This window comes from Epargyreus clarus, unplaced genomic scaffold (genome assembly GCF_041222505.1).
Source record: "Epargyreus clarus isolate Ecla_fem2 unplaced genomic scaffold, WU_Ecla_fem_2.2 ptg000013l, whole genome shotgun sequence".
NCBI classification, from domain to species: Eukaryota; Metazoa; Arthropoda; class Insecta; order Lepidoptera; family Hesperiidae; genus Epargyreus; species Epargyreus clarus.
Genome location: NW_027332221.1, coordinates 1,152,811 through 1,177,595, shown reverse-complemented (window position 1 = coordinate 1,177,595; position 24,785 = coordinate 1,152,811). Strand labels below are relative to the sequence as shown.

Genomic DNA, 24,785 nt, shown 5'->3' with positions numbered 1-24,785 from the left:
CAAGTTCCTACTTCTTTGTGAGGGAATTCCCTTCATGGGCGGCCAGATAATTAGAGATACGAGAACTCGACTCGGTAAAAAAATAAGAAATTATGTTCCTGGCTCTTAATTTCATAAATTCTTAGTGACGGATTATAATTATTATTTTATAAGCCTGTTTTATTTGTATCATTATTTTTTTAATAAAGAAGTACTTAGGTATATTTATTTCGATTATTTTGACTGATATAATTTTCATAACGCTTCTAACTACTTCATTTTGGTAGTTTTATTTGTAGAAGATGTTATAGATATTTTTTTAGTAATTTGCGAAGTACCTACCTGAATAGATAATTATTAAAATTACGAAAGTTATTAAAATTAAGAAAGTAATAATATAAATTGGATTTATATTATTGTATAACTATTATTGTAGTGATGAATCAGTCGACAAAATTCATGAGAATCGTAGCCTTAATTTTTTTCGCTAGGCTCATCCACAGAATGACATCGAGCCCCCGTAAGTATAACCATTTGCACTTACCTAGATGACCCCCCTGGGCTCATCAGAACAAATTATTTTGATGGAGTCGCCATCTTTTGGTGAAAGCGAGAAGGAATTCTCGAGTTATATTGAATGAGCGCCATCTAACATTTTCACGTTGAACAACTTTGGATGTACGAAAAATGTTAATTGTGTATTGAGTAGTGCCATATTGTCATCTTTTTTTATAATATAGGAGTAGCAGATGAGCATGCAGTCCACCTGTTGGTAAGTGGCTACTGCCGCCCATGGACATCTGTAATCAAACCAGATAGGCGTAGATATTCCTACCTGAGGTCGGCCACAGATGCGCGGCTTCCCTTGAGGACTAAGCTGGAACGCCTCGGAAAAGTATGTCTCCCTTACCATACCCTTCAAAACGGAAAACAGCAGCGCCTAACGCTGCCGTTATTAGGCAGAAATAGGAGTGGCGGTGGTGCCGCCGGAGTCGAACCACAAAGGGTTCTACAACCTTCGAAATCTACAAACGATATTCACAATGCCCCAACAGATGTCGCAGAATTTGCATTTTTTCATATTGAACTCTATCCTAGCTATTTAGGCTCTAGGCTAAGGTGCTAAACACAGGTTCTAGATGTTCGGGCTCAAATAGCAGTCAAATCTAGCGTTCGTATTTTGTACATACATGCTTTTATATAATTTTCATGCTTAAATACTAAACTGTTTTCATTGAATGGCAAAAAAAAACATCGGAAAGAAACCTACATAATTATTACGTGGTCTCCGTGTTTTGTAACCCTACCCCACGTAGCTTTTCATAGTAAAAGGAAGCTTCGCCCCATCCAGCGGGTACATGTGTTAATTTTTTTAAATAAAAAACGATTTTAAAGTTTAGCTTTATTAGAAACTCAATAAAAAAGTATTTTATTTTATCTACACCACAGCACCATAAGTTGCACAAAATTGAGCATCAGTTACAAAATCAATTACACAAAAAAATAATGTTCTTTTGAGTACATACAATTTTGATCAATCAATATGACTAATTAACACTCAAATGTTACACCAATTGGACCTAATTATGCACAATAGATCCAACCATAAAAACTAGCCTTTGAGAAAATAGGTCTTTTAGTAAAAGTTAAATTGCTTAATTTATGGTTGGTATCACTGATATATGTATGTTTGAAAAGAAAAAATGTACCATGCATGAATATTTTTTGCATATACGAAAGTTGATGTGGAGATGCTATTTGTGATAGTAACTAAAAAAAAGGTTTTTCTGGGTTGGATCCATTTTGCATAACTACGTTTAATTGTCCTTGCATTTGTGATACATTTATTCTATTACTAATTTCAATATTATACCAAGGACAGACAGACCTTGTGATGTTGGTAATATTAATTTACCATGAACCACTTAAATGCTAACAACTGCCATTGCATTTATATGAAATTTAAGCTGTTCATAACACCTATAAAAACACTTTAGCAAAGGGAGCTCTCCCGCCGGGCTAGGTGATCATGCCCCGCGCTCTGAGTTGCTGGCGCGATCGACTCATGGAGCCACATTGTATATGTCGACGATATCCCAATACCGCACTTTATTAATAAACTGAACGAAACGACTTTAATATGAGAATCACTTTTATTCACTTCTATTTACAATTCGAGCAGAGTAACGGCTTACACGACTAATTAAATGCGAATGTACCACGCTCTAGTCTCTACCACGGCGTTTGCACTTAGAACATTCTTCGTTCCATACAATATCATCATAGTAAATTAATTCGTCAATTTGAAGACAGATGGCAGTAATACATATTTTTTTATAATACGTGCGGAAATCTTAAAATTGCGTTTAGTATTTTTTTTTTATATTCCTATTATATTGTATTCAAAAATATATCACCACATTATCCAAATAATATGTTTTACTAACATAAGCTATGTTAAAATTCTGGATTAATAAAATAACATAAGATAATGTTTGTAATTTTTAAACATACAATTACAACTGACAGATTTGACAGTAAAAAATCAAAACGTCATTATGATTTATGACGCCATTTTTGTTTGTTGATTCGTGGTGTTTGCTGTGTACTGACCGGTTTGCGTTTACTCCGTGGATTTATTGAAAAAAAACTGACTTTTGGCTTTCTCCTGACTCCGATTTGACCCTGCTACTACATTGTGACCTTGGCTTCGTTTGGACTCCGATTACCTTCGTATAACTGTTAACCTGGCTTTATAACTGGACCTACGGATTTTGCAAGTTTAACGGATTAATACAATGGCTGCAGACAGAAAATGTTGTGTTCCTAATTGTGATAATACGCGTAAGTAATTTTTACAGATGCCTACTTTAATAGTCTCCTTCCACTTGCTGTCAGTGGACATACCAATGTACAGTACTGATATTTCTAAGTAATATAATTGTTCTGTTAAGTTTATTGATTGTTACTTTTGATTGGCGTGTATAATATAAGTAACAACATTACTTATTGCCTATGAAATGGTCATTAATCAACAGAAATCATTCTTGATGTCCTGTTTCTGGGCATGGGTATCCTCTTAGAATTAAATAGCTTTTAGTCAGTAGTCCACTTGAAATCCACGCTGAACTTCAAATACCAATAAAGGGGTACAGTTTGTGAGTTCATAAATAGCTTACAATTATGGTCTGTGCTTTAAAGTCTTTATTGGTATCAATCTCATTTTGTACTTGTTATTTGCAGGTGAGAATAGTGTTTTACATAAATTTCCACATCCACTGAAAGACTGCAATCGCTTCCGGACATGGACTTTCGCCATTGGCGGAAACATACTCGTCCTAGAAGATTTATATGTGTTTAATTATCGTAGAGTATGCCATTTGCATTTTGAAGAAAAATATTGGACCAGGAGTAAAATGCTGAGCAAAAATGCAGTACCTACTCTTCACTTAAAAGGTTTTTTTTTTTTAATTAATATAAAATGTTTTCTGTGACTTTTTACTCGTTATATTAATATATTACCTAAAAATATTGCAGGTCTTGTATTACGGAAGCCTTTAGCAGATACAACTAAAAAAAAATATATTGTTGAATGTAATGAAGAAACAGCTACAGCTTCCACATCTGGTAAGCATTGCTTTCAATAGATAATAAGTTGTTTTTATAGATTTTCTAACATATAAGCATAAATGAAGTCTCTTTTAACTGTGTATTAAAGTAAATCTCTGTACCTATTCGCACAGTTAATAACTAAAAGTCCTATCAATTATAATATGTATTTTGCCTGTCAAAAAAGTGATATTATTGCACCTATAATGTTAAAGTGCACATACAACTCAGAAAAACCACTCATAGCTATACTTTTTGAGGATTGATATTATTACAATTGCCAATACTTTAAATCATGTTTATCATACATTCACAAAGCCTATATCAATATATATTATATATATGTATGTATATATATATATATATATATATATGTGTCAATAAAAGACAGTATATGAATAATATGATTTATTTATAATTACATAAGTTACTTATTTTCTTTGCAGGAACCATACCAGTTTCAGAAGACTTGCAAAGTTTACCAAAAATGCAGGTCACATCTCCTCAAATAGGTATAATAGCTATCTACATATTAATATAAAAAAATGTACATAATCTAATATTACCTACCAGATTTTATGTGTTTTCATTTCAAAATAATTTATAATTTTGTACTTATATTTGAATGTGTAATCCTTAGTCTGTATATAAATTTTATTGTGTCTTTTCAGATTTAAAAATTATTTACCCTCAAAGAACTTCAGTTCCTAAAAAAGTAAATATCCTCCAGAAAGAAATTCAAAAACTGACAGCAAAAAACGCGAAATTTGCTGTTAAAATCAAGAGAGCCTTAAAACTTTCTGAAAATAAAACATTCCAAGAAAGACTAAAAAAATTTACTTCTTTGGCTGCCATTTTTACTGCTCTGCAGTTTAGAGAAATAAAAAAAGACAAAATGGGCCGAAGATTTACGGAGGAAGAAAAAATAATGGCACTATCTATTTATAAGCTGGGCCCTAAATGCTACAGATTTTTGAAAAACATTTTTGTATTGCTATCACCAATTACATTAAGTAGAATGGTATCCAGAGCTGCATTAAAACCAGGCATTAATGAGAATTTATTCGAACATCTCAAAAAGCGTGGTAAGACAATGAAGCCAGATGACAGATTAGGCAGTTTATTATTTGATGAAATGGCCATAACACCACATTTTGATTACAAAAGGAAACACGATAAAATTGTAGGATTCGTGAATAATGGAATGTGCACTCGAAAAGACATTGCCGATCATGTGCTAGTGTTGATGATCAGAGGAATTTTTAAAAATTATAAACAGCCCATTAGCTACACATTCTGTGCAGGAAGCACTAAAAGAGATGATTTATCTTCGATAATTAAATCAAATATTAAAAAACTCCATTCCATTGGATTTACAGTTCTGGCTACTGTCTGTGATCAAGGCTCTTCTAATGTTAGTGCCATAAATGATTTAATAGAAGCAACAAGAATAAATTACTTGAGGAACGGAAAGGAATTAAACAGAAAAACTTTTGAAATTGATGGTACAGAAATAATTCCACTTTTTGATGTTCCTCATTTATTGAAGGGCATACGAAACAATTTATTAACTAAAAATCTTATTTGTATTTTTGATGGAGTACAAAAAATTGCCAAGTGGGAACATATCATAAAATTTTACGAAAATATTCCCACATACAAGGGCATAAAATTAGTGAAAAAAATTAATGAGTATCACTGTATTCCACAGAAAATACAAAAAATGAAGGTTAAATATGCCTCACAGATTTTTAGCCAGACTGTAGGAACAAGCATGGGCTACTTAGCAGGTACATTTTCATTGCAATTGTTTTGTTATTTGTATTAACTTCTTGTTCATGTTATTAAGGATATGAGAACTATTACAATTTATGAAGTATAAGGGCAACCTAATTATTGGATTTAAAGTATTTGTTCTTGGAAATATTGATAGATCCATCTTGCTAGTAGTGGGATCTTTCTTTATTCTACATTACAGTTGAATGTAGAAAAACAGAATTAAATAATATGTTGTTAAAAATAAAGATCTTATACTGTATAAATTTTACACATTTTCTAACTTATCTCTGATTTATTTTATTTTTCAGAAAAGGGGATATTACCTAAAGAATGTCAAGACACGGCCGACATAATTATATTCTTCGATGAATTGTTTGATTCAATGAATGGAAGTTATTTGAACTCATGTAAAAGAAGTGGAAAACCACTACTGCAATCGTTAACGCCTAAATCAATACATAACCAAATCTGGACTAAGGCTAAAAGGATTTTGAAGTTGATGAAGTTTGTGTCTAAAGAAGGAAAAGTATGTGTAGTGCCTTCTATATATAATTGGTCCCGTACAATAGAAAACATGGAGTGCCTACGCAATAAATTATTTTATGAATATAATTTAAAATCGATTTGGTGTAGGCACTTCAACCAAGATCCACTGGAGAATTTTTTCGGTAGTATAAGAAGTCATGGCTACCGAAACAATTCTCCAACATGTGCAGGTTTTGAAGCTGCGTTTGCATCATTACTTGTTAACAATTTAAGTAGCAGTTACTCGCCAGATTCCAATTGCGAAAAAGATTTATGTCATATATTTAAATGAATGAAAAAAATATTTTTTATCAAAAATAATATTGCCAGCAAATCGCATGCAGACATAGATTTAAATCACGTATATAACGACAATATTATTATTGATATAAAAATAAAAAAGAGGGATCCGCGAGTAATTGCTGCTTTGCAATATGTAACAGATACCCTGTTACATATTGCAAATTTTTTTAAGGCAATGCCATAAAAGAATTTTCAAAAAATGTGTAACTTGCAAAAATAATTTATATGATGCAAACAAGGCTACCGAATACCTAAAAGTACGGGAATTTGACAAAAATAAGGCATACCTAAGTTACCCTTCAGAAAGGCTGATAAATACATTTTCGACAATTCAGGATTTAGTTCACTATATCCTTGAAAAAAATTCATCAATGGAAAATATCCAAAATTATATTAAGGTGATTTTGCATGCTAGAATTACAATTGATTATTTAAAATGTAATGAGCATAGTTTTTGTTAATTTGGTCAGTGAGATATTTAATATATCTACTATGTTTTTTATCTTCAACTGGTGCAGAAACATTAATAAAATACTTAATGGATCTATTACAATTAATAATAAAGAAGATACAATTCAAGTACTAGCAATGAAATATTATAATAAAAGAAGAAGGAAATTGTATATTCTGTTTTATTGTACCCTAAGTTCCCATTATCTCAGTTTTTATTAAATCTGCCATAAGTAAATAGTTTGTGCGACTTATGGCAGAATATTTAAATATATATGTAAAATAAAAATGAAACCTTATCAGAGGTGCTATACAATTATTATAGGTATACGAAGAGGTATACTGATGTATATTGGTAGAAAGTTTATTCAACTTCCCACTAGATGGCGCTCTTGCCTTGAAATTACTGACGACTCTATTCCTAATATTATAAAGTACTCTGTGCGCTCTACCAGCGCGTGGACTTAAATACTACTCGAGTGACAAACAGCATAAGAACTACCTCACATCACTTGTTTTGTTATAACAAGTGACGTGATTCACAATAAATTTAACTGTTAATAAAATAACATTATATTGAAAATATTGTTTTAAAAATACGAGAATAAGTATTTTAATATTATTATAATTTATATAATTTATTTGGTATGACTAACAAAGTGTTTTGAAGTACTACCGGAAATCGTCCATATTTTAATCTAAATATTAATTCCACATTGACAATCAAAATTGACATAATAAAAATTAATATTATAATGAATTTTACGTTACTCCAAATAATTTATCTTACACAAATTACATTTGTTTTAATAAACAAGCGCGTTACAACACGCAAATATTCCTTACAAGTTTTCATAAATCGCCAAAAGAGGGCGCTACTAGTAGGATGCAAATTAAACAAAGTTTTGTTTATAAAACAATAAAATTAGAGTCATAATAATCTAATTGATTTTTACTTTGAAGGTTTATGCAACAATATGAATTATTAAAAATAAATTACAAAATCAATGTTTTAAAATCAGTCGAAAGAGTCAGTGCAATGTCTAAGAGACATTGAGGTTAGATCAATAACAGTATTGTAATTACGAATAATTATTTTAAACATTAAATATTATAAAAATATAAACGTAAGATACAGATTTACACCCATAAATAATTATTTTAAACATTAAATGTTATAATATAAACATAAGATACTGATTTGCGCCCATATATACATCAATGGGTGGTTGACGCGATCCTGCCGAACCTTGTGGCTTGGCTGAGGAGTAAAGGTCGAGTGACTTTCCACCTGACTCAGATACTCACCGGACATGGCTGTTTCGGTGAGTATCTGTGCAGGATACGGAGAGAGGAGACGGCCCGTTGTCACCACTGTGGGAACGACGAGGATTCCGCACAGCACACGCTGCAGTACTGCCCGACATGGGAGTCTCAGCGTCGGATCCTCGTCCAAAAGTTGATGAAGATCTCTCTCCGGCGGCCATTGTTGGGGCGATGGTTCAGCGCAAAGGGGCCTGGGACGGCATGATCACCTTCTGCAACGAGGTCATGTCTGCGAAGGAAGACGCCGAAAGAGCCAGGGAGCGCGCTGAACCCGCTCGGAGGAGGCGCCGCCGCGGGCGCACGTAACGCCTGCCGGCGACGTCCCTGTAGTTCCGGGATCAGAATAGGGCTACGGTATCCTCTGCCTGTCGTAAGAGGCGACTAAAAGGGGGCTTCCGGGGTTGCGGACGGCAAGAGTGGGAGCTCTAACCGCCTGGCTAGCGACCCCGGGAAGAACGATGGTATGTGTGACCTCATACCGTCGTACGCTCCACACGGAGTGGCGAGCTTCATAAGCATCTGGACGGAGCCAGACGGGGCCACGCGCCAAGAGGACTCCGGTTGCGTTCCTTTGGAGATCCCGGTGTCCTCTACGCAGCGCTGAGGACGGTTACCGGGGGGGTTTTAATGCGGTAAAAGTCCAACATAACCCGTCGTTGCTCCCACGGCGTCGGGTACCTTTTGAAGGTTTCCCCCTCGTCAACAAAAAAAAAAAAGGTGATCATGCCCGGGAAGCGGCTGTGCTCCGATAGTCTCAGTTCGAAATTTATAAATGTACAAGATGTTTAGAAAACTTCCATAGCGTGATTCAGAATACTCATTGCGCCATCTATTGACGAGTAGCGGGAAGTCGCCACATCACTAACTTTGCTTAATCAATACAACCACCTTATACTTAAAAGCATTACAATTAAAATCTATGATTTTATATCTTAGACTTAACGCTATTTTGCTTCTCAATAATTTTATTCACAATGACATGTCCTTCTTCATAGTGAGAGCTGAAATGCTGCCTTACTTTCTTCAACCAAGTCGCTATGTTGGAAAACTTCTCACTGGGATCATAACCTGCCATTCCTGTTGAATACATTAATATGATAACAAAAGGTTTCACTATAGAAATCAGATTGAATGTGGATTAAATGTAATTAGATAATAAAGAATAAAGTTTCTAAATTCAATTCCTTCTGTACATAATTTTGAATTGATGAAATGAACTAAATAATAATTACTCTGCTTAATAATATCTAAAAAAAAAAGTAAGAAATATCAAACAGACATTTAATATAGGTTATTCCTAAAATATTTCTGTCTTTAAATTTCAACACTTTAAAGTAACAAGCGACAAGCGCTTACTAAGCGCCATTAAGAGACTTATTTAAATTTTAAAGTTGAAATATTTACCAAAAAAGTGTAAGTAAGTACTTTTTGTTACAGGACTTACTAAGTTTTACACTTACTTGGTTGTTCTAACTCACACGCCGCCAATAAATCTGCAACAGTGATAGAATTGCCTGTGATAAACGCATTGCCCTGGCCTACCCATAGTTTGTCAAAAGTCTCCAGGGCCAGCACCATGCGTTGCTCGTAGTTCGCCACTGTGCTTGGGTTGGGAGGTTTGCCTGATATTCAGGGTTTAAATGCTGGAATTTACAAAAAAATCAAATATCAATTATCAAAGATGAATGCATCTCAATACCCAAGTGTAGCTTGGTAGACTATGAACATACCTTTGAAAAAAAAATCCTACAAATATTTGACTATAAAGGAAACATTGAAAATACAAGAGTTTTGTGTAGGATATGCAAGATAAATGATGGTGATTTTGTTTTAAATATAATAGTAGCAGACGAGCATGAAGTTCGCCTGATGGTTAGTGGCTACTGTCACCAATATCTGTAATCAACCCCAGGTAAGATTAGATTCCTACCTGAGGTTGCTTACAAATGCACCTCTACCCCTGAGATCTAAGTTGGAATGTGTTGGACCATGTCCATATCTTCCTTACCATGTTCATCAAACCAGAACAGCAGCATTTAACACTCCAGTTTATGAAGAAGTAGGTGTGCCGGTTGTGTCGCTGGGATCAAACCTCAGTGGGTAGAACCTACTGTGGTTTGATGGCACCTTCACATTTATACAAAAAGCGATTTAAAAAATGTACCTTAACTCTGAAATACATGGAAAGGTGGAGCCTCAAGCCTATGTGTTGCCATTCCAAATATTCATCCACTCTCGCCTGCAACTTGTTATCCTTTGGGTACAAACTCTCTGGTATTAAGTTTTCTCTACCCAAGTATTTTATTATGGCAACACTGAAAAAAAATCACAAAATCATCGGCAAAACCACAAGCATTCTGTATAGATTAGTAGACTTCAAAAACTGTTGAATATGTTACAGTGATTATTTCCCCTCTAAATTTACCTACTTTTAAGACGAAAAAATTAAGTTCTACTAATCATCTATTAATAATAAACTTTCTAGTTTGGCAAAGTAAGATCCCCCACCAGGCTAGGTGTTTATGCCTGGGGAGTGGCTGTGCTCCAACACTCTCTGTTCGGAGCTTGTATATGTACGAGATGTTGAGAAAACTTTGATAGCGTGATTCAGAACACTTGTGGCGCCATTTGTTGACCAGTAGCGAGAGGTCGCCTCACTTGTAACAATTTACAAAACTACATAACATTTCAAATGTATATAAATAACATACTAAGATTATCATGAGCTTTTCATCAATGGCCAAGAAACTCAATCTCATTAAGTATCCAATAACAACGTACCATGTTAGCGCCATCACCCAGGGTCGATTGGCAGAGAATGGCATTAGGCATTAAGTTTACCCTTTCTAACCCTTAGATTAAGGTGTACAAAATAAATAAAATAAATAAATGTATAATATACCTTTCTGTAAGAACAAAGCCATTGTGTTCAATCAAAGGGACCCTCTGAAATCTGTTGATAGCCGTAAATTCCTCAGTGTAGTGTTCACCTGGAATATTCATTAAATTGTCCATTGCTATTTTGTAGAGCAGTAGTGATAGCCCCTCATACAAGGTTCGAATCCCAGGCATGCACATCTGATTTTTCAAAGTTATGTGAATATTAGAAATTAATTATTGCTTACTTTAACTGTGAAAATATTGTATGAAACATGCATACCTGAGAAATCTTAAAAAATAGAAAAGGGCCTCAAGGGCTATGTGAAGTCTACCAATACATGGTCATAGCCAGCGCAGTGGACTATGGCCTAATCCTCCTCATTCTGAGAGGAGGCCTGAGCACAGCAGTGATATTTTGTAAAGCAAAAGAAGCACTATCCTAAATACATATCATCATAATAAATTCATAGTTTTTAAAAATCTATAATTCCATAGGCTTAACGCTTGTGACACCATTCAAGTGACTCTCATAGAGCAGTTAAGGAATTATGGTTTATTATTCTACAGCCATTGAGCGCGTCATACGCTTATCGTGAAAACCACCAATAGACAAATTTAATCTTGAAACTATAAATCCGACTCTCATGCCTACGCAACAGCGTCACGTCTAGGAGTGGTCTGTAACAGGCAAAACAAGGAACCTGTTCCGCCTGTTCCTGTTTCAATAAGATAACAGTTTCAAAAACCTGTTCCAAAATAACAGCCTGTTGTGCTGTAACAGTGTGAAAAGAAATAGCTATTAGGTATAAAATCAGTGCTTAAAAAGCGTTTTCAGTGTAGGTTCCAGAAGTGAAAACCATCCTTCATGCTTAACAGGCTTAGGACTGACAGCTTGACTTTTAAAAATGAACATTAGATTTTTTTTGCAAAATTTATGACACTACAAAATACTGCTAATAATCAAGCTGGCGCATTTAAAGGTTTTCAATTCAATATATACATAATCATATATTTTGTACATTATATACAGTTATATGTACAATATTTTCTATGGTTATAGTTTTTCTATTTACATATTTACATGTTCTGATTTAAGAATATCAATTGCTGCAATTTTCTTATTCCTAGTCGAGCTCTTCTTTCATTTAAAATGTTCCCTGCAGCCGAAAACACTCTCTCACAGGAAACCGAGGATGCCATCGCGTTTAACCTTTGTATAGCAATTTGATAGAGGTGAGGATAGATTGCCCTATGTGTTTTCCACCACTTAAGTGGGCAGTCCTGTCTACAGAGGATTTTTTCATCTAGGTATCTCTGTACTTCCACAATAGCTCTAGAGTGTGCAGTACCATCAGGCTGAATATTTTTCATTTTCTGATGATAATCATCCCATATAGATTTATTTCCCTGAGTTGGAGTCGGCAATGTGTTGTTATTATCCTCAGATGTTGTATTATTATTTTGAAGTGCTTTATTTTGTTCTTGCACAACTAGAGCAATTATTCTACGTTTTGTGTCTTCTGCTGTCGCCGGATCTTCAAAATACAGCTTGAAACGTGGGTCCAAGAACATACAATTTGTGTATGTTCTGCTACGGCTTAGATTGTTGAATCTATTTTTAATATTCCCTAGTATGTCTTGCCTTACTTTTTCAACTGCTGGCATAAAGTTATCAGACTCCAAAGTTAGCAATGCCTGTGTTAGGCCCATAGTTATAGGAATAACTAGGCTCCCAGTAACATACTTTTCTCCACTGAGCTCCCTTGTTACCTCTTCACAAGGTGCAAGCACTATACAAAGTTCCTTGCACATTTGCCACTCATAAGATGTTAAAACCTCCATGCTTAAGTTTATCATGGCACTATTAAGAGATTCTTGGAGTTCTACACACCTCTGCAACATGTAAAATGTTGAATTCCAGCGAGTGGCCACTTCTTGGATTAGTCTTCTTGGAGGATTCCCAGACTGTTCTTGATACTTTTTAAGCTTCTGCCAAGCCACATTGCTTTGTTTGAACTGTCTTACTATTTTCTTTACTTTGTTAACAATGTCATTTACCTCATTTGCTTGTAAGGCATCAGTTACAGCGAGATTGAGCGTGTGGGTATAGCATGGAAAACGTTTCCAACCAAGCTCCTTTTCTATGGCATTTTTAATATTGCTACCATTGTCTGATACCCCTAGTAAAACTTTGTTTGACAACTGCCATTCATCAATTATTTGCCTCATAACTTTAGCCAAGTTGCTGGCAGTGTGAGCCTCTTCTAAAGGTATGCAGTCTAATAAGCAATAGCGCAACTCACATGACTCTTCTTCAATATAATGAGCCGTCATAGCCATCATTGCGTCATTAGCTAGTGTTGACCAAATGTCAACAGTGATACATACAGACTTGACGTCCCTTTCTAATATTGATTTTAGTTCCTTCCTCTTTGATTCATATAAAGATGGCAATAAATTATTAGCAAAGTATTTTCGGCTGGGTATGACGTAGTTCGGAAATGCTAGATGCATAAGGTCTCTAAAGCCCCGGTCCTCTACCATGCGAAATGGTTGGTAATCTAATATAAAAAGCTGCATAACTTTTTCATCTATGATTTTTTTTTCTATATTGCCGCGACGTTTAGGCATATAATCTGTTATAGCTGGATGACCGTATGTCCTTCGTGCAGAGCCCTGAGTAATTTCTGTGCTGTTAGTGCTGTTGGTAGGTTCATGGCTGCTACCACTTGGTACAGGAACACTAGTCTCTTGAGTTCTACTGTTTGGCAATATTTCGTTGCGCCTTATAACGCAAACAGTGGGATGTTTACGCTCTAAATGTTTTTTTAAATTGGTTACTGACGATTTATATGACATTTTTAATTTACAAATATTACACACCCCCTGAAAGTTCCCAATGTCTGTGAAATGATCCCACACGACACTGATTTTCTTATTCGACGACATATTATATACAAAACACAAACTTAATTAACTAACGTAACTAACTATTTACATAAGCAATATACAACGCGAATTTTTTATGAATCATTTGTTAAATGTTTTCGAAATTTTGTTAATTGTTTTCCAACACAACCAAAACAAAGTTCGTACACAACTCTCCAAAACACAACAAACACAAACGTCAAATAAATTTGAATTTATTAGGAAAAAAAGTTTGGATACACGCATACGCAATCATTCCCGACAAGTTATGGTAATATTAGTTTTATAATATTTGTCTACACAACAATATGTGAAGATTAAAAATACATATTTCAAATTTAAAGTATTAAATGTGTACATTTAGTACGTGTATGCTTTATAATGCATATATTTTGTATGAGTAATAATAGAATGTTTACATCTGTTTTTGTATGTCATTCAGTTCGTGTATCCGAACGAATGCAACAACACCTGTTCTCACCTCGTAACAGCTGCTAGCTCTCTCTAACAAAGGTAAGCTCCGTAAGTTAGAACAGAGAAGAGCATGTTTCGTAAGTGCTATCACTTTTTAACAAAGGTAAACTCCATAAGCTAGAATAGAGAGGAACATGTTTCGGTTGAGATTCAGGCTGTTGTGGAACTGGAACAGTTTCCTATAGGTATAGATAACAGTTCCACAATGCATTTCAATGACAACTGTTGTTTTTAACTGTTCCGATATATACGCCTCACTCCTAGTCACGTCATTACATCATCAATCGACCTTCTTTAGCGTAGGGTTTGGCCGTCTTAATGTATTTAATATAATTATAATGCACAATTAAGGTACCTTTGCGCAGATCAACTCGTTTCGGTATAAAATCACATTTCGCAGTTTTCAATAGTATATACAACGCTCTAGAAGGCTGGGACATAAGGTCGTAATACAGTTTGAGAGGCATTTTTATTTAAAAAAAATTAAATGATCTTATTGTATACACTCTCTCAAATTTTGGTGATAATATTTCAAATTTGAACTTTGACAAGACAACGTAAACAAAAACAAACGAAAAATCAAACTTTGACCGTCCGTAATTGACTTTGACCGCCAGAACCGGAAAGAAATCCACAGACTTATAATTTTAGATAAATATCACAAAATTTCATTTATGTTGGTGAACTTAGCACAGCATTTGCCAGCAGAGCACTAAAAATTGAAAATTAGACGAGCTTACCTGTAAGCGAAGTCTGATTATAATTTTATGAATGGTGATCTGAAATATAATTGAGAATTACAATGTAGTATCCTTCTTCCCACTCGTCGGCATCGCGATTGTTTAGCCTTTAAAAACAAAAAAAGTTTAAAGACCACTGACACTGCGTATGACAGTGACACTATATTGACAGCTACCTCACTTAATTTAGAGTCTATCATTTCCAACTTAGTCTCCTTGATAATATGCATGCTGTCTATATCTAGGAGACTCTTTTGTTCTTATTGTTGCAGTATGGGTTTTGATTTTGGGAGGGTGGGTAATTATATTTCAGATCACCATTCATAAAATTATAATCAGACTTCGCTTACAGGTAAGCTCGTCTAATTTTCAATTTTATTTCATGGTGATCTGAAATATAATTGAGAATTACAATGTAGATGTTTAGAGACAACTGCAACAATGGGACATGTAATTAAATTAAAGATTTATTACCATACATATATATTATTATATGGATTTAATTACATTGCTGAATATTTATTTGTTCTGCATCATATGGATGAGATGTTGTGAAATCCATAGTGCTTAATGAGATTTATTCTCAATAATAAAATATATATATATATATATATATATATATATATATATATAAAAATACAATATGAAAATATGATATTAATAAGAAATTTTTCTCTTAATTAGGTATAATTATAAAATATACATAATTATTAGGATTGCTAACTGAATATTTATTCTTACTGTATAATATGGATGAAATGTTCTGAAACACATAGTACTAAGTGAGATTCCCTCTGAATTAGATGAAATAATATTCAGTGCAATAATAATGCAATATTTTTCTCTAAATATATTATTACTAAAATTGGCCAATAATAATAATAGTAATATTGTAATTTAGTCAGTATTAATGATTATTCAATTCAAGCTTTTGCACCTTGCAAAAAATAAATACATACAAGGTCGAAAATATGTTTTCTACCCTCCATAGTATGTCATAATTATGTGTAGAATGAATTACTTGGTCAATTTTATTGACACAAATAATACTATTTCCTTTGCTATATAGCAATATACGTATAAATATGTTTCATATGTGATGTGCATTATATAATAATGTACTTTTATATAATACTATACTTAAATGTACCAGTAGGTACATCGTATGTATTCCAATATTATTAAAATAGGAAGCCATCCCATGTTGAATATTAAGGAATTAATACCATTATTTATTGACAAATTATGATTGGGTATTTGATTTGATCTTGGGATGATATATGCCCCATGTGAGATAAATTTATATTTTATGTTGTAGGTATACCCGGTATAATATTGGGTGTTATACCTACTTTGTTTCTTTATATTAGTGTGCATGTTCAGGAGGGACATGATCATTCTTAGATCAATGAAACATTTTAGTTTTATATGACTTCCTGTTTTTGTAGGTATATATCAGATTTGCAAAAGTTACTTATACTTTTTGCTGTACCATGCTTATGCATGCCCTCTGTAAAGTTACATATCTATATGGTTGGTTGGAAAGCTTATGATGTGTTTCCTTTTGAAATCCAATCTGACTTTCCATCTAACATCTTTTCCTAAAAATGTGTGTAACTATCAGTTATGTGTATGTAAAAGTTGATATCAGTTTTCATAGCAGTATTTATGTATATGATTATTTCAAACCCCATTCATGACTAGACCAGAAAAGCTTATCTTGACTCAAAAGTATTTATGCTGAGCATTCCCAGGATTAATTCAGTTTTAATAAGTCAAATATTTTATAACTTCCATGGGGTTCTGGCTTACTTAGCCTGTAATGATTACTAACACAACTGGTTCTAGTTACAGCTCTGACAGTGATAAATTATAAAGTTATTACCCACATTTTTCTCCATCTTAATTCTTTAAGAAAAGGAAAGTAGATAAATCTTCTATATATAATAATTATAATAATAATTTGTATATATAATATAGTTTTCTTTGTTCCAGGCCAGATGTCTGCCATGTGTGTCCTATATAGTAACGTTCATCACACATACCCCTAAGGAATTCCTATTAATTCTAGGGATGCTAGATTTACATTTGAAAATTGATTGGACATGCAGCTTACTTTCTTTGTTTTATGTTTTATAAGAGCATCTAGGTATACACACTAGGCATAAAAGACCCAAAGAAGATATCATATTAATGGCTGGCCATTCACATGATATAATAATATTGTTATTACTTTTATATCATTAATGTGTCACATATTACCATGGTGGACATTATTTACCCTTAGCCTAAGCTTCATTATGAAATGAGAACAATTTCAGTTTTAGTGTAACTAACATAGACATTATGAAGACTTAAGTGCAATAGCAATTCTCATATTATGCTTGTCTTTATTCCAGGATTAATGGACTGCTGTGTTATTTTTTGACCTGATGACTGGTGTATAAATGTATGATGCATGTTTCTATATAAACCTGGTGTTGCTAAAGGAAATGTTTAAGCAACAATATAAGTAGTATGTTAATATTTGATTGCTTTTTGTAATGTTGGGAGTACCAGGCTTCTGTTGTAGAGCATTACATAGGCACCAATAATCTTTAGTCAATTTTTTCATGATGATCAGCCTCATATTTTAAGCAGTTTTACTGTACATGTAAAAGTGAAAAATATGTGCAGATATTTAATAATTACCCATATGTTTGTGGACTGAACTTCCAAACCTTTAATTATTACTGTATTTATTCCTATTGAGTCACTGAAACATAAGTGTAACGAAATCCAAAATGTTAATTTTGTATAAATTCTCACATTTGTACATAAAGTTCACTCTTGACATTCACATATTTGCATTTATGTCACATATGCCATATAAATAAGTAATACTTAACAAGGTTTTTGAACTATTTACAAGTATGGACATTTATTATTTAGCACATTTGTATTGTTATAGTATTGCAGGTATTGTTATAGTACCTGGCCTTAGAATAAATCATAAAGGTATTTGTGTCCAAAGACAACTCCAGACTTCTGGATTGATTATCACTGTAAACCAATGTATTAAATAGATAATTTAAAAACTTCAATTCAAGTTACATCTTTATATAATAGAGTTATATATGTTATGTAAGCTCAATGACTTTAAGTAGGTACTCTGTACCAGTAGTTAAGTGGTGCATTATAGTTCTGATTGTACACTTGATACAAATCTCCTTAGAGTTATACCTTAATAATACGAGTATTTCCTGAAATCCGCAATATCTTGAAATACACCTAATCTGGATGTTAGGATATTCATATACCTAGCCCACAAGATATCAAATCAAACAGCTTTATATAGCTGGTAACTGATTAAATTTTACTATACATAATTTGTATATATGTGAGTAAGAGGTACTACAATATAACCCATGTAATATTGTTTACTTTGAGCCATGTATAGGTACCTGTTATTTGCTTATAAAACAGCTGAAATTGAGTAGGAACTATAGAGTATCCATAACAAATCAATGAACTCTGCTCAATTGTGTTGAGGTATTAACACAGAATGCTACTATCAAAGCTAGGACTTCAGACGCTGGTTCCAATATATGAGATACTTATAGTATTCTTTCTTCATGTGACTAAAAATATATTGGACAGATATGTGTCAGTATCAATAAGCCGGAGTCTTGTTTGCTTAATCATTGTCCTCCTGAGGTGGTTCTTTTGAGAGAGCATGCCTTCTGTTCTATTTCAGGTTAACATGAAACAGTTGTCATGTATATACACCAGTGTGTATGTGATATGATAATGTGAGGAGCACATCTATTACCATTTGAGATCGAGCATTGGATTAACTAGTATACAAAGATAATTTTGTCATCAATGTTGTAAGATTTTTATCTTGACGCCATATATTAAATTTTAATATCATATAACACAATTGATTTGTGTGGAACGACCAATCTCAACCAATTTCAAATTGGCAACGGGGTGCTGCATAAAACATTTATGTCACAAATGTCTATTTTAGACATTGTTTTCTGATAAGATAGTTAGTCTTCTATCATTTGTAATGCAGCTAAGTGAGTTTCAATGTCTTCAGTATGATTCCGTTACATGAGCTCATAAGCATCATGCTGTGCGGTGAATCCTGATAAGATTCTTATATGCACGGGGTTATATTTGTTATGGGTTAGCGCACCAGCAATATGATGATTCCTATTTTCTGTTCTCCACCATGTATTGCACATATTTTTATCGTGTGTATTGTGGTGGAGCATAAATTACCTATTATGACCTTTATAGGTAGCACTAGTTAAAGTGTTATTCTGAGAAGAGCATCAAAATGTACCAGGTTGATTTCCTCAGTTCTCATTGGAATATGTTATTCATCCAGTTGCTTCACATATACCTCCCAATTTTAGAGAACTCTGATGATATTATTGTATTCACTCGTTGTCCCAGTATGTTGACATAATATTTTCCATTTCTGTTAGGACACTGTTTTGTCATAAAGTTACAAATATGTTTTGCTATTTGCAATAACTCCATGAATGATTCCTGAAATTATAGCTGGTTCTGAAAATTATTTTGTCAGAGTTGGTATAACAGGGTTGGCATAACCTTGTGTTGTAGCAGCTCTAGCTTGGTGCTTATAAATCATTCATGCTTTATACTGTGTATTGTTAGTGCAATAGCTAGTGATGGAAGCATTCAAGCCATTTGCCACATATAAGTATTAGCGCAGGTATCTCATACTCAATGGCGAATGAGTGAAATGTTTAGTGTCAACAAAGTAACACTTGGAGTATCTCGTACTCGACGGTTCTGATGCTTTGTATATTCGACCACTTGCCACATAGAAATGTTAGCGCGAGTATCTCGTACTCAATGGCGAATGAGTGAACCGTTTAGTGTCAACAAAGTAACACTAGGAGTATCTCGTACTCGACGGTTGTGACTCTTTGAATATTTGAACATTTGCCACATATAAATGTTAGGGCCAGCATCTCGTGCTTAATGGTGAACATGGGAAACATTTAGTGTCGACAAAGCGACGCAACGAGTATCTCCTACTCAATGGCTCGGGTGCATTTTATATTTGGACCATTAATTGCTAAATTATATGCATAAAAATGCAAGCATCTTACGGTTAATGGCGAATATGAGCACTGTTTGGTGTCTGTAATGTGCAACAGCGAGATTGGCGTGCATGAATAGTTTTGAAGTTGTAGATACGAGAAAGTTTTTCGAACAATATAGTTTCTTTCTGAGAATATGTTAGTTATTTAGGCATTTTTATAGTCGTGCACATATACTGTAAAAGGTGAATAATGCATTATTTTCTTACATACCTGGTAAGTAATTTGTACATAACCTCTGAACCGGTGATCCAATCCGAAGAATTGCGTCGTAAATCCCTGCTACTGCGACTACAACTACGCAGACGTGATTCTTCATTCCTAGTTTCCATTTCCTTCATTTTTTCACTAGCTTTGCTTCACTATACACGTTTAACAAAACTTTGAAAAAATAGTATCACGATGCCTTGGAAGCGCGAAAAAGAAGTGAGGTAGCTGTCAATATAGTGTCACTGTCATACGCAGTGTCAGTGGTCTTTAAACTTTTTTGTTTTTAAAGGCTAAACAATCGCGATGCCGACGAGTGGGAAGAAGGATACTACATTGTAATTCTCAATTATATTTCAGATCACCATGAAATAAAATGAGAGTTCTATTCGCATGCACATGAGTTCTATAGTTCCTGATAGTTTTCAGGAATAGTTCTGGCGATTTCACGGAGATAAAGCAGAATGAAATAATGCTCTGCTAACTTCACACCGCAGAGCATTTTCTAGAAAATAGAAAAAAAAGCTTTTGATTAGTGTAATTAGCTAATATCTGGAGTTCCTAATAGTTTTCAGTGATAGTTCTCGCGAAATAAACTTAAAAAAAAGTTTACTGATAAAATAAACTGACAACAATTTAACCAAAAAAAAATATGCAAAAAGGTTATTTAAAAGCGGAAACTCGTCGATTTTGCAAAGCCTAGTAATAAAATGATACATTTGTACAATAACTGTCCCAGGAACTCACACTAAAGTGCCAGCACAGCATACTAGAATAGTACAAATTGGAAAGATTTTCGACAAAACTTTTTTTATTATTATTTTCACGTAACCAGGGGGAAGGAACTCATCGGTTTTACATAGGCTAGTAATATGGCTACAATTTATAAATATAACCAATCCCAGAACTCACACTAAAGTGCCAGCAGAGCATACTAGACTAGCAAAAATCGGATGGATTTTCGACTAATATTTTATTTCAATTATTTCCACGTAACCAGATGGCGGGAACTCATCGGTTTTATATAGACTAGTATTACAGCTACAATACAAAAATATAACCAATCCCAGAACTCACACTAAAGTGCCAGCAGAGCATACTAGAATAGCAAAAATCGGATGGATTTTCGACTAATATTTTTTTTTCAATCATGTCCACGTAACCAGATGGTGGGAACTCATCGGTTTTATATAGGCTAGTAACATAGCTACAATTTAAAAATATAACCAATTCCAGAACTCACACTAAAGTGCCAGCAGAGCATACTAGAATAACAAAAATCGGATGGATTTTCGACTAATATTTTATTTCAATTATTTCCACGTAATCAGATGGCAAGAACTCATCGGTTTTACATAGACTAGTAACATGGCTACAATTTAAAAATATAACCAATCCCAGAACTCACACTAAAGTGCCAGCACAGCATACTAGACTAGCAAAAATCGGATGGATTTTCGACAAATATTTTTTATCAATCATGTCCACGTATCCAGATGGCGGGAACTCGTCAGTTTTATATAGACTAGTAACATAGCTACTATTTAAAAATATAATCAATCCCAGAACTCTCACTAAAGAGCCAGCAGAGCATACTAGAATAGCAAAAATCGGATGGATTTTCGACAAATATTTTTTTCAATCATGTCCACGTAACCAGATGGCGGGAACTCATCGGTTTTATATAAACTAGTAACAGAGCTAAAATTTAAATATATAACCAATCCCAGAACTTACACTAAAGTGCCAGCAGAGCATACCAGAATAACAAAAATCGGATGGATTTTCGACAAATATTTTTTTTCAATCATGTCCACGTAACAAGATGGCGGGAACTCATCGGTTTTATATAGGCTAGTAACATAGCTACAATTTAAAAATATAACCAATCCCAGAACTCTCACTAAAGTGCCAGCAGAGCATACTAGAATAGCAAAAATCGGATGGATTTCCGACTAATATTTTTCTCAATCATGTCCACGTAATCGGATAGCAAGAACTCATCGGTTTTATATAGACTAGTTGCGTAGATACAATAAAAAAATATAACCAATCCCAGAACTCACACTAAAGTGCCAGCAGAGCATACTAGAATATTAAAAATCGGAAAGATTTTCGAAAAATATAATTTTAATGATTTCCACGCAACCAGGGGGCGGGAACTCATCTGTTTTACAGATGTAATTTAAGTAATATGGCTACAATTAAAAAACATTTTTAAATTGTAGTTATGTTACTAGTTACTAGTCTATATAAAACCGATGAGTTCCCGCTATTTGGTTACGTGGACATGATTAAATGAAAATATATGTCAAAAATGTATCCGATTTTTGCTATTCTAGTATGCTCTGCTGGCACTTTAGTGTGAGTTCTGGGATTGGTTATATTTTTAAATTGTAGCTATGTGACTAGTTTATGAAAAACCGATGAGTTTCCGCTATTTGGTTACGTGGACATGATTGAAAAAAAAATATTTGTCGAAAATCTATCCGATTTTTGCTATTATAGTATGCTCTGCTGGCACTTTAGCGTGAGTTCTGGGATTGGTTATATTTTTAAATTGTAGCTATGTTACTAGTCTATATAAAACCGATGAGTTTCCGCCATCTGGTTACGTGGACATGATTGAAAAAAAAATATTTGTCGAAAATCCATCTGATTTTTATTATTCTATTACGCTCTGCTGGCACTTTAGTGAGAGTTCTGGGGTTATTTATATTTTATTGTTGTAGCTATCTTACTAGTCTATATAAAACCGATGAGTTCCCGCCATCTGGTTACGTGGATATGATTGAAAAAAAATATTTGTTCAAAATTCATCCGATTTTTGCTATTCTAGTATGCTCTGCTGGCACTTTAGTGTGAGTTATGGGATTGGTTATATTTTTTAATTGTAGCTATGTTACTAGTCTATATAAAACTGATGAGTTCCCGCTATTTGGTTACGTGGACATGATTGAAAAAAAATATTTGTCGAAAATCTATCCGATTTTTGCTATTCTAGTATGCTCTGCTGGCACTTTAGTGTGAGTTCTGGGATTGGTTATATTTTTAAATTGTAGCTATGTTACTAGTCTATATAAAATCGATGAGTTCCCGCCATCTGGTTACGTGGACATGATTGAAAAAATATTTGTCGAAATTCCGTCTGATTTTTGCTATTCTAGTATGCTCTGCTGGCACTTTAGTGTGAGTTCTGGGATTGATTATATTTTTAAAATATACTTAAATTACTAGCCTATGTAAAACCGATGAATTCCCATGCCCTGGTTGCGTGGAAATAATTAAAAAAAATGTCTAAAATCCTTCCGATTTTTACTGTTCCAATATGCTCTGCTGGCACTTTAGTGTAAGTTTCTGGGACAGCTATTGTTCAAAGGTATAATTTTATTACTCGACTTTGCAAAATCGACGAGTTTCCGCTTTTAGAGAACCTTTTTGCATATTTTTTTTTATTTAAATTGTTGCCAGTTTATTTTATCAGTAATTCTTTTTTCAGGGTATATCGCGAGAACTATCGCTGAAAACTATTAGGAACTCTAGATATTAGCTAATTACACTAATCAATGGCTTTTTCTTCAATTTCCTAGAAAATGCTCTGCTGTGTGAAGTTAGCAGAGCATTATTTCATTCTGCTTTATCTCCGTGAAATCGCCAGAACTATTCCTGAAAACTATCAGGAACTATAGAACTCTTGTGCATGCGAATAGAACTCTCATTTTTTAGTGCTCTGCTGGCAAATGCTGTGCTAGTTTCACGGACACTCACTTGATTAACCGATCAATCATATATTATGTGCTATTAGTTAGTTGATGCAGATGGAAAACCAAGTATAGGTTAAAGTTTAAAGTGCAGAAGTTCAATTTTTGCTGAGTTTTTGTTATATCTAATCCCATGTCCCAGTAATTATAGTAACCATGGATTAGATAAAATTATATCAATAACGATGTCTTTTAAAATATAAGCAAGAAATAAACATTATTATTATATCTTGTTCCATGGTGTTTTTATTGACATGGCAACATTTGATGTTATCGTAAGTTTATTGACAGTAATATAGGTTTCTTTTTTAATATGGAAAGGGATGTCCCTGATATATCGAATCGCTAAAGTAAAAGTTACAAAATCGTTTTCAAAATAAAAATTGCTTAATAAAATTATTCCCTTCATAAAAAAACCTTTTAATTTAGAATCTTTAGTTTATGTTAAATATAAATGTTGATTAAAATAGTACCTGATATCAAATCAGTGAAAAATATCTAGGATTGATCAAATATAAGTCGGATACACTGAAGACTTTTATAGATAAAATGTTACTATTGTTAGTTGTTACTAGAACTCGAAGTTATTAGAATTATTACAGCGGTTATTTCCGTGTATATCTACTGGTCAAAGAAAACAATATGTACACTAAAAGTGCTATATGTTCTGTGTTATTGAGAACTTAATAATTATATAAATA

General features: G+C 33.6%; 1 pseudogene; it reads right to left on the bottom strand.

The window, feature by feature from the left end:
* Window positions 1-3,981: 3,981 nt before the first annotated feature.
* On the bottom strand, window positions 3,982-14,943 carry LOC140746647 (glutathione S-transferase theta-1-like; annotated as a pseudogene).
* Window positions 14,944-24,785: the final 9,842 nt, after the last annotated feature.